Source organism: Haemaphysalis longicornis, unplaced genomic scaffold (genome assembly GCF_048455015.1).
Source record: "Haemaphysalis longicornis isolate Haplotype H1 unplaced genomic scaffold, Haemaphysalis longicornis Haplotype H1 scaffold_12, whole genome shotgun sequence".
Classification (NCBI taxonomy): Eukaryota; Metazoa; Arthropoda; class Arachnida; order Ixodida; family Ixodidae; genus Haemaphysalis; species Haemaphysalis longicornis.
In genome coordinates, this window is record NW_027526225.1 from 73,888,370 (window position 1) to 73,899,347 (window position 10,978).

The following is a 10,978-nucleotide window of genomic DNA, read 5'->3' on the forward strand; positions in this document are numbered from 1 at the left end:
GGGGTGTATTCAAGGGTGTCTTTGTGACCAAGTTCCAAATACTGCACGAGCTGCTGGTGACATATTGTATCAGACAGAGAACAACAGCGCTTAAACGGGACGAACGAAAGATTGAAACAAGGTGCTTTCGTCCGGTTTAAGCGCTGTTCTTCTCTGTCAAGTATGTACCAACAAGCCGCACTACCACGCTTTTTGAGTTTATGTCTCACTCAGTGGGCCCTTTATTTGTTCCTGCTCTCACTCAACCTTCTTCATGCACTAACCTGCTCGCCGCTGCAAGTGGCAGAGCCCGCCTTCTGGCATTTTCCATCAAACAAGGTTTGGTGCCACCTGATGTCGCCTGCTTAGGGGGCCCCTTTCCCGTGCCACACGAACACGGAATGCGATTCTGTCGCCTGTTTTGCGCAGAAATACACAGGCAAATCATCTTGATAAAAGATGCACTGTTGCAAGCCTATCTTCGGGAATGTCCCTTCGGAAGCCACCATAACCACTTCATCCTGGAACCTAGCTCACCAGGTATCAGACTTCGCCTGGCAGACCATCTTCGTGCACCTCCCCAGGAAGATGCCCCACCCTCCTTTGGAGAATTCCGTGACGCTAGTGGGTGATCCTCTTCCCGTCGTACCTCAGGACTTTGAACGAGTGCTGTAGCTTGGCCTGAAGTTCATCCTTCCGCCGAAGTTTGACAGATCTGTTTTGTGGTCCCGTTAGGACTGTAGCAAGAGAAGCCCCCACAGAAGAGTCCGAAAGATGTATTCTGGAAGCTGTGGACAGTCTCCCAACAAGAAACCAGGTACAATGTTAGCACAGGTCGCCACAACACTCCGGAAGTCATGCCAGAAGTTTCTGGTGTCGGACAAGGAGTGGGCTTTATTGTAGCTTGCTAAACCGGTTACAATAAAAAAGCAATGCAAGCACTGCAAGGTCACTTCCGTTCTGCGGAGAAAACACCGCAGAAAATTAAGGAATGAAGCAGTGGTGTTATGTCAAGATGCGGGACTGACGACACTTGCGGCGTCTGTTAAGAAGGAGGACAAGTTATGCCTGCAACCATTCTTCAATGCCAAGACTCACAAAGAAGGCATTCAATTTTCTCTGATCATGACCGAGCGTGGAACTTGGAGAGACATATAGGAACGTTCCTGCAAATTTCTCTAGCATTGATTCGTAACGAAGACCCCTTCCTCGCTCGAAGCCTGACGGAAGTGCAAGATGTTCTGCTGCAGCGGAACCCATCAACTGTAAGCGCATTTTCAATAGACGCCAAGGACCTTTATTTTTTCTTGCCTCACGCAGCTCTCATAAATGTCGTTGAAGGGGGTATCGACCGGTATGGGAGTGTTCGGTTCCAGAACGCAACGGAGACATCCATATACAAATTTCTACAGCTTCTACAGTTCTACCTGGAGTCATCGGTGATGGTTTTCCAAGAAGACCATTACGTTAAGAACAAGGGAGTCTGCATTGGCGCTTGCCTCGCTCCGGTGCTGAGCGACCTGTTTCTCACCCGCTACGACAGGGAACTCGCAGTTAAACTTTCTAGAGCCAGCGTTCTAGGAGTATTTCGCTAAGTGGACGTCTTTTTGATTCTCTTCGAGTGCTCCAGATCTACAGACAGTCAGCAGCAAGTTGAACGCATTCTCACAATGTTTGAATCAAGTCTTGGGGATTTCACGCTGACGACCGAATAGCCAGGTGACGAGCGCCTCAGGTTTCTGCAACTAGTGTTGAAGCTACATCCAGAGCACGTATGCTGGAAGTATTCCCCCCGATCGAAGAAGAGTTTTTTCATTAACTTCAATCCATTCGAAAATCGTGAAGAGGGTCATTGCTATCTCAGCTCTCAGGAACGCTCTCCATCGGACATGCCTGCATCAAATGGGTGACAGCTTTCCGCTCAAGGTCAAAGGCTGACCAGAGCAGGGTTCCCCACACATATGCTTTTCAAATTGTGTGAATCGTTGCTGAAGAAAATCCGCAGCCGCAAACTCGTGAAAGAGCACGAAGGGACAGAACAAAAGAAGGTAGCAGTCATCCCGTACGCTTACGGCGTCTCTCGATTGATTGATTGATTGATTGATTGTAGGGTTTAACGCGCCGACGGAACGCAGGCGATGAGGCGCGCCGTAGTGGAGGGCTCCGGATTAATTTCGACCACCTGGGGATCTTTAACGTGCGCCGAAATCTCGTACACACGGGCGTTTTTGCTTTTCGCCTCCATCATTACGGCGTCTCTCACAATTTGAAAAAAGTTGCTGCTCGAGCCGGAGTCACGGTGGTGTTTAGCGCTCCCAACAAATTAGGTAGGCTCTGCAGCATAGTGAACGGGCAAGGAACTACCGCGACAAAAAAAAGACAAGCCATTCATGGTGTGCAATTCAGGCGTCGTTTACGACATTCCGCTGTTGTACGGGAGGTCCTACGCGGATCAAACAGGACACTCTTTGAATGACCGGCTGCGGGAAGATGCAGGCACTTACAAGAAAGGAACAGGCGGCAATCTCGCCGTACATTGCGCCAAGTGCCAGTGCACGCCAAAATTCAACCAGGCAACTGTGCTTCGAAAGTAAACAGGTCAATGTGTTAGAGAGATCTCGGAGGCGCACGTCATCCACACGCGAAAGGATTCATCCGTCAGCAAGCCATCTATTAACTTGCTACAAAAGGAGCACATATATCTTGAGCGATGACAACTTTCTTTGCGCGTGTCTGTGTTTGTAAATATAAGTTCTTTACAATCCCTTTATCTCTGTCTGTTCCTTCACTTCTGCGTTTTTCTTTCTTCGAGGGTATATATTCCGCCACGACGAAATAAACCTTGTTGTTTCACCGTCTTGTCTTGGGAATCTTTCGTCGCGTTCAAGCTCTGTTCTTCTCTGTCAAGTATGCACCAAGAAGCCCGCACTACCACGCCTTTTCATATTGCATCAATGTTCTATAATGTCCGTTCTGAAAGAACTGAACAAAGCTCTCCAATTAAAGCACCAAAGATACCTTTCAGTAGTACATATATTGCAAAAAGTCATGACTGTAGTCATGACTGTATTTATAAGTGCAGTGTTCTTTTCAGCGTAAAGCCACGTGCTCGGAATTTTTACCTAACGAAATGTAAGCTGAAGGCAGGCGTATGATTGCAACGGCAACACATGTGCAGTTTTGCGGAATATCCGGTGTCCGGCATCCGTAAGAGCAAACGAATCCTGCTGTGGCATTCACCAAACTTAAGTGTTTAGGCATGGTAGGGTTGTCCTCTTACAGGGAATTAAATGCGACGACAACCACCACTGCTGTTGTTAGTGTTTCAATATGTGAGCTTCCGGGTCGAAAAAGCAGTGGCTGGTGCGTTTAAAGTTGAAGAATTTTTGGTGCTGGTCTAACACATAATGCTGCCCCGCCCTCCGTGATTTGCTGGATTTTATGGAGTCGCGAGTTGGCGCAAGGACCATAGCGCAAATGTACGCTTTCGGAGGTGTTACTTCAAACACGATAGGCTTTGTTGGGGTACTTGAACTCGGATATTTTTGTGTCTTTCTGTACCTCGATTCAGCTGCCCGGCAATCGTTAAGGCAGTTGTTCAATCAAAAGTTTTGTAGACAAGCCTTTAATAAGCATGTAAATTTGCTGGCGACGGTCCTACTTGTCAATAATATTGAGCAAGCACAAAACATCTCCTATATATCAGGAAACACCAATACATAAGTGATATTTGCAGCGTTCCGTCATTACAAATAGATGGGTGCTTTTTCTTTGCGATAGAAAATAAAGTACTAGCCACAATAGAATTCCGGACCGCGAGAAGCACCACTGAAGATGTGGTGTCGCATCCTGGCGATGACCCTGGGTGGGAAAGTGGGTCTGTTTCCCAGAGTTACTGCCAGTTGGCGCCACCACTGTCACCGCCAGTATTTTCGGCGGTGGGCTCCGCGGTCCGTAATTGCTTTCCACCTCACCTTACGCAGCGACGAAATTGTACCCGACGGGCATTAGTGTATATATTGTGTGCGCTGTGCAGATAGCTCTGGAAGTAATGGCGCTAGATCACGCCGTATCCCACCCTTCAGCAACAATGGCAGTGGCAATTAAGAGCCAAGCATGCGGGCAAACACATGCCAAAATAACCCCCCCCCCCAAAAAAAAAACTCAAAAGAGGACATTGCCCCGGAGAACCCCCGGCATGCCGACGCTGAGACAGCAGGGTCAATAGATGACTATCGTATTTTGACGGCATTTGCAGAGAAACAAGCAATATACACAAACGTTCTTTTTTTTAGCGAAATGGTATGGTGGGTCGTTTTATTAATCAAGCTCGCTGATTTGTTCACCCAAGATTTGTCTTTCAAAATCATCGCCGTGAAGGCGACTTGCGGTGAATATTGTTACCAAATTAGGCTATTTTTCGACCAGATTTAGGGGAAATCCCCAAGTTGGAGTAAGTTTCTGTGAAGGAAAGTTTGACATCCACCTAAATGCAGCCATATGGCTACAAAGGAAAGCTATGCAGCTTTCTCAGAAACTCCGCAGTTGAAGAAAAATTCGTCCTGGTCCAGGATTCGAACCCGGGACCACTGCTTAACCGGAGCAGTCGCTCTACCAACTGAGCTAACCAGGAGGCTAGTCGTTAGTATCGCGAAAGCGAATTGATCAACAACTCGAAGTGAAGGACAGTGAAGGACAGGTCCCCTTCACTTCGAGTTGTTCATCAATTCGCTTTCGCGATACTAATGACTAGCCTCCTGGTTAGCTCAGTTGGTAGAGCGACTGCTCCGGTTAAGCAGTGGTCCCGGGTTCGAATCCTGGACCAGGACGAATTTTTCTTCAACTGCGGAGTTTCTGAGAAAGCTGCATAGCTTTCCTTTGTAGCCATATGGCTGCATTTAGGTGGATGTCAAACTTTCCTTCACAGAAACTTACTCCACCTTGGGGATTTCCCCTAAATCTGGTCGATTAACACCTGTCCTTCACTTCGAGTTGTTGATCAATTCGCTTTCGCGATACTAACGACTAGCCTCCTGGTTAGCTCAGTTGGTAGAGCGACTGCTCCGATTAAGCAGTGGTCCCGGGTTCGAATCCTGGACCAGGACGAATTTTTCTTCAACTGCGGAGTTTCTGAGAAAGCTGCATAGCTTTCCTTTGTAGCCATATGGCTGCATTTAGGTGGATGTCAAACTTTCCTTCACAGAAACTTACTCCACCTTGGGGATTTCCCCTAAATCTGGTCGATTAACACCTGTCCTTCACTTCGAGTTGTTGATCAATTCGCTTTCGCGATACTAACGACTAGCCTCCTGGTTAGCTCAGTTGGTAGAGCGACTGCTCCGATTAAGCAGTGGTCCCGGGTTCGAATCCTGGACCAGGACGAATTTTTCTTCAACTGCGGAGTTTCTGAGAAAGCTGCATAGCTTTCCTTTGTAGCCATATGGCTGCATTTAGGTGGATGTCAAACTTTCCTTCATAGGCTATTTTTCGTCGCTTATAGATAGCGTTGGGCTATATTGGTCTATATAAAAATGCTTTTCATTTCATTTAGCGTTTTTTTATGTTGTTTACCATTTATCAACAGTTCCACAAATCGAATGTAAATGTCTTAATTTTACCTACAAAAGACTTTTATGCAGAAATACGGCGTTTAATATGTGGGCTCAAAACATTTATCTTCCTGCGTTGTTTCTTTTTCTAGGAACAATTATTTTTCTGAATAAGCCTAGGGAGTTTGCATAGATATATGTTGGTGATTTATTACGTATTAGGTTTTTGTTTTTTGAATTTTTTTCAACCAAGAATATTTGCATTTACTATTCAGAGTAAATGGTTTAACATAACCTGGAATTTTGCGTATTCAACGCATGAGACCATTGGTGCTTTCTGCGGTATTTTTGTCAATTTATGTTTGCTTTACCAAGGTGTGCAATAATATCTGAATGCGTTGGTGTGATAAATGAGACGAATCTCGCCAATGTTGTTTATTTACCCGCCGCGATGACAAAGTGCCTCGGCTGCAATGCTGCTGCGCACGACGACACTGTTCCGATTCCCGTCAGCGGCGGTCGCTTTTCTGATGGAGGCAAAAAGTTAAAACGCCCGTGTGTACGAGATTTCGGCGCACGTTAAAGATCCCCACGAGGTAAAAATCAATCCGCAGCCCTCCACTACGGCGCACCTCATCGATTGCGCTGTGTTGGCGCGGTAAACCGTACAATCAATCAATCAAATGTGTTTTTTATATAATCATTCCAGTCCTCTATTTTTTTATTGTTTCATTCATTTTTTTTGTGGGAAACATTTAGGTAGAAGAATTGCCGATATGCAAACACATCGGACGTTTCTGAAATTGCATGTGGGCCTCATTGATATAAGCGCTTTTTGCAGCGCTCCACGTCTAAACCTACTCCATTTGAGTGCGAATAAGACTATTAGTTTTAGTTGTTTTTTTTTTCACTGTCTTCAATGACTACGGTTTCTACACCAACCTTAGTAGTGGGGAACGTCGATACGTGTGCTTTCACGAGAAAATCACTTAGGTTCGATTTCAATTACCGTGTGGCCATGGAAACGTATCGGCAGTTTACACTTTCTTTCTGTAACCGTGAGCCTTGTGCCTTCTGTTTCCATAAGTGACAGCGTGGGAGCCTGAGAGATGAAGTAGAAATCCCGCGTTTGTAGTGGGCGGAGACCCAAACAACCACCCAACTGCTCAAGCTACAAACCCTGCACCTCTCCGTCTCCCCCATTTTGCTACCTGTAAAAAATAAAGGTTCCCACAAATAGACGGCCCAGGCGCTAAAATTTGCGGCAAAGTGATAACGTCAGACTGTTTTTCACTACGCAAGCACTCTTTGCCGGTCGCTTGGATGGAAATCGTGTTTTCCTTGTAATGAAACAAAAAAACCCGCGACTAGGTGCCCCATTTAGAGGTGCGTCAGCCGAGTCCTCCAGCCCAGACGCACTTCCGAAACGCTGTAAGCAGTTTCGATTTAAAGAGGGGTGCATGAACATGCAAAACTGTACAGAAATGTCATCCATCCCTCCGTCTAACGTCGACAAAGGTTGAACGCGTAGCTTTCTTCGTGCGAAAAAAATGAAGGATCAAAGTCGAAGCCGCTGCAATGAACGACCAAACTGCCTGAAAGTCAAATTGAAAAATCAACTAGTCGAAGGCCAAACAGTCTGCGAGTCAAAGACCAAACCCAGATGGCAACAAAAACCCTCACTAGAAAGCTTTGCGTTAAACCAGGGGTCGGCAACCTGCAGTCCGCTGAGCAGTATTATGCGGCCCCCACGACATCGTCAGAACTCTACCCTTTCCCCTGTCGCTTCCTATCTGAGGGCTGACGCACCTGCTTTGACCTCACATGGGGTTAGACGGGAGGCAAGCGCACGTCCAGTTGGCATTGTGTCCCATCTTCACACTTAGACAGATTATTTCCAAATATTCTTAAATATTACCTCCACACAACTTGCTGTCCGGACCTCCGCCGTGTTGGCTTGATAGAACTCGGCCCTCCACATCGAAACGTTACAAACCCCGGCGTTAAGCCATTGTTGTCGGTAGACGTAGAAGTGCATAATTTTTACACGCAGAGGGTACTGCCAGCTTGTGGTAAAACCCGAAGTAGCTTTCACTTGTTAAACTGAAGGCAGGTTTTTGGCACCCTCCTGACTCTCGCTCGCCAACCACGCCGTAATTGTTTTTTGAAAAGCCAGTATTAGCTAGCCAGCAAACATTACAAGTCTTACTACTGGCATAAAGTATTGATTTTCCCGGATGAGGAATAACTTTTTCTATTATGGGGTATTTACTCTGGAAACTATTCCAAACGGCTGTCTAAACGTCATTCCATGAAAGTGCAATTAAACACTGTACAACCATACGTTACTTAGCGCCGTCCCTCCGAATGTTGGTATGGGGTAAATATTAGCATGTCACCCCCTACTTTGTCTTTCCCTCGTGCACGACGCCATTCCTTTATCAACTGGCAAGGGCCAGTGCCGCGACATATAGCGATCGGCTGCTCACTTCGGCTTTTCGGGAGCATTTAACTGCAATACATTGCTCGTTACGGCAAACTTTGCGCAGGCAAGAATACTGCAGGAAAACATTGCAAGGAATGGACTAGCACTTCTAGCTTGGCGCAATGAGCGTCGTCTGCTATTTGCAATTACTGAGCATGGGTGTGAATCATATACAAGGCATGCCTCGTAAAGGTCGCCTCTACTTTCAAAATTTACTGATCTGAAAAAAAGTCATTGCGGTTATCTACGCTTTCAAGCGGCACCGCAGCCACACGACAAACAGCCATGCACAACTACGCCGCCCTGACCGTCACCCGCATTTCCACTGGCGGGCTCTTCGCCATGGGGCGCCGCTGTGCGCTGAAGCGCCGGTGGTGCCATACAACGGCCGCCCGGTACCTATCATATTGCTCATACGTGCAATTTCGCTAATTATGCATTTTGTTTAGAGAATTGTTTTAATTGGTGTTTGATAACGGTTTTGTGCACGTCTCTGTTTGTCTCTCAGAGTTCACTAGTTTTCCTTTATTGCGTAATAGCTGCGAATAGGGGACATTCTTGTAATTTTTCGAGCTCAATTTTAGGTTCTTATTAGTTTTTCGTGTTTTTCAAACTTTTCCGTCAAGCATTTTCTGCAGTTTTACTGTTATAACCATATCTTATTATTTCGGTCATTCCAATTTTTTGTGCAGATGTAAGACATTGGACACTACGGTGTCGAGTACTTGGTAAAGGATGCTCGCCCATTAAATTCATGAATAAATAAAGCAGCCTTTCCAACTTGATTTTACTTTATTTTATTTTTATTGGAGAAACTTTAGTCAAATGAAAATAAACGCTTACTGGAGAAGTTTACTATGTATTTTATTTTAGTTTCAGTGTATTTCCTTCTGGCTTTCATCTCGTCAAACCTATCTTGCTCCTCAGTTTTTGTTTTTAATAGGACTTCGTCTTGAACAGGATTTCTCGTCTTTTTCGGCTTTAACAAAAATTTATAGTGTAAGTTTACAAACTGCATGCTGCAAATTTTGTTGCATTCTCGATAATATTATGAAATATTCCCTCGTCTGCCAATGTAGCTTTCATATTTATAGAGGAGTTTTTTGTTCAAGTGACCAAATGGGGGGTAAAATACAGCATATGCATTCCTACTTATTCGAAGGAATGCAAAGGATGCCCACAGACTGGCCAACAGCGCAGCTGGAGGACCCACCCAGCTTTTATGTGGTTTGGCAAAGTTTACACGTGGTTATCCTGGATACGCGGTCAGCGCAACATATCGCATACGCCCCCCCCCCCCCCCCCCCCCCCCCGAGTAATAAACTAGCTGACGTTTCACCTCCACTTCCCCGGGGAGATATTCGGCATTGCATCGAAGTTCTGACGTCCATTCTTAAACGGGATTTCCGAGTTTGCCGCTGACAGTACTCCAAGACTGGCAGGCCTGTAACGTTGTGTCCGCGGGCTTTCTAAGCTCTGCCAAAGTGGACCTGATAGCACGCGCTTGAACCGGCGGAACTCGCTTCGAGGACACGCCGTCAGTAGCACGAGCATTTCTGTGCTTCTCACTTCAGCCTCGAATGCACGTCAACTGGCAGAGAGAAAAGCATGCAAGAGTGGTGCCACGAATTCTGGGCAGAGCTTTCTCGAAGGTGGTGCTGTATCGGCGCGCGAGATGACGTTTGCCGGCAAAAGCACCAGCTTAAACGGCACTCGCTGTTAAAAACTGAAGCCAGATAGTTGCGATTGTCTGGCGTCCGAACCAACAGCTTAAACGGCATTCGCTGTTAAAAACTGAAGCCAGTTAGTTGCACGCCTTTTAAATGAGCTGAAACAGGGGAGCTGACCTGGTAACGCTGGCGCCCCCTTCCCGTAGAGCCCAGGGTAGCTCACAACGACACTCGCCTGCGTATGCGCGTCTCCAAAGCCTACCTAAAAGTGGGGTGGCAGTGCACCACGTGCCTTAGCGCACGAGTCGAGATCACGGACTTGACGGCCGTCACAGAACCACTCCTGGGACCCTGGTTACCAGCCGCAGGTGGCAAGCCAGCGATGGCCACGCACGGCCGGAGGACTTCGGGCCCTCATGGTCGTGCAGTGCAGCTTTTCGTTTGACTATCACAGTGGATTTTGGCGAAGTCGGCACGCTGATGGCCAGTCACGCACCGGCGGTCCCAACTCACTTGCGCCGTATCTGTATTTTATTGTTTCGCATATACGGAGGTTGGCGCGCGCTGCATTCCGAGATCTCGCACTGGACGGCCGCCGAGACGGTGGCGTCATGCTTTGGCCCAGTTGAGTACCTTCGCTTGGCGTGGCGGGCATCATCTTTATACATTGCCTGCCCATAAGCAGCTCCGCCATTTATTAGTGCTCAAGTTATCTCACATTGCTGTTTTTCGGAAAAAAGTCTTCGTATACATATGTGTGCATCTTCGCTTCGAAGGCGAGCGGCTGGTCTTCTATACGAAAAGTTCTTCACTGCAGTATATACATTATGTCTCTTCACCTTCGGTTCTCGTTTTTGTCGTAATATTCAACAATTAGACGCAAACCTCATGCTCGAAAAAACACGTTCGGCGGAACCTGAGCATTGCAAGGATAGGGTGCCCCTTTTTTTGAAAGTTGTCGCATTTACGTGACTCGCGGCATGCACTATTCTAACTCTTGTTCCTTCGCTCAGAACATGCGGACGTAAAGCCGTGGTAATTCACTCGACTTCTACACGAGAGAAGCGGGTTGAAATTCCACCAGAACTGAAATGGGATTATTTTGTTTACAGCGGCTGCCATTTTCTATACGGCACAACAGCGACAGTGTTTCTGAGATACGAGACCTTAAGCATTACGCCCTTATTATCTTCCTCATTTATTTCACCTCTGCCTAAGGTCTCACAAAATAGTGTTTGCAGCATCAGTGTTTATGTTCGAGGGTTCTTAGAACCGTACAGCTAAAACGTGTACTA

At 46.7% G+C, this 10,978-nt stretch overlaps 2 non-coding genes across 2 annotated transcripts; both read left to right on the forward strand.

Annotated features, from left to right (window-relative positions):
* The first annotated feature begins 5,010 nt into the window (after nucleotides 1–5,010).
* Trnai-gau (transfer RNA isoleucine (anticodon GAU)) lies at nucleotides 5,011–5,084 on the forward strand. Its single transcript has one exon. It is a non-coding gene; the product is annotated as a tRNA-Ile (tRNA).
* Nucleotides 5,085–5,286: 202 nt separating this feature from the next.
* Nucleotides 5,287–5,360, forward strand: Trnai-gau (transfer RNA isoleucine (anticodon GAU)). The gene has a single exon. It is a non-coding gene; the product is annotated as a tRNA-Ile (tRNA).
* Nucleotides 5,361–10,978: the final 5,618 nt, after the last annotated feature.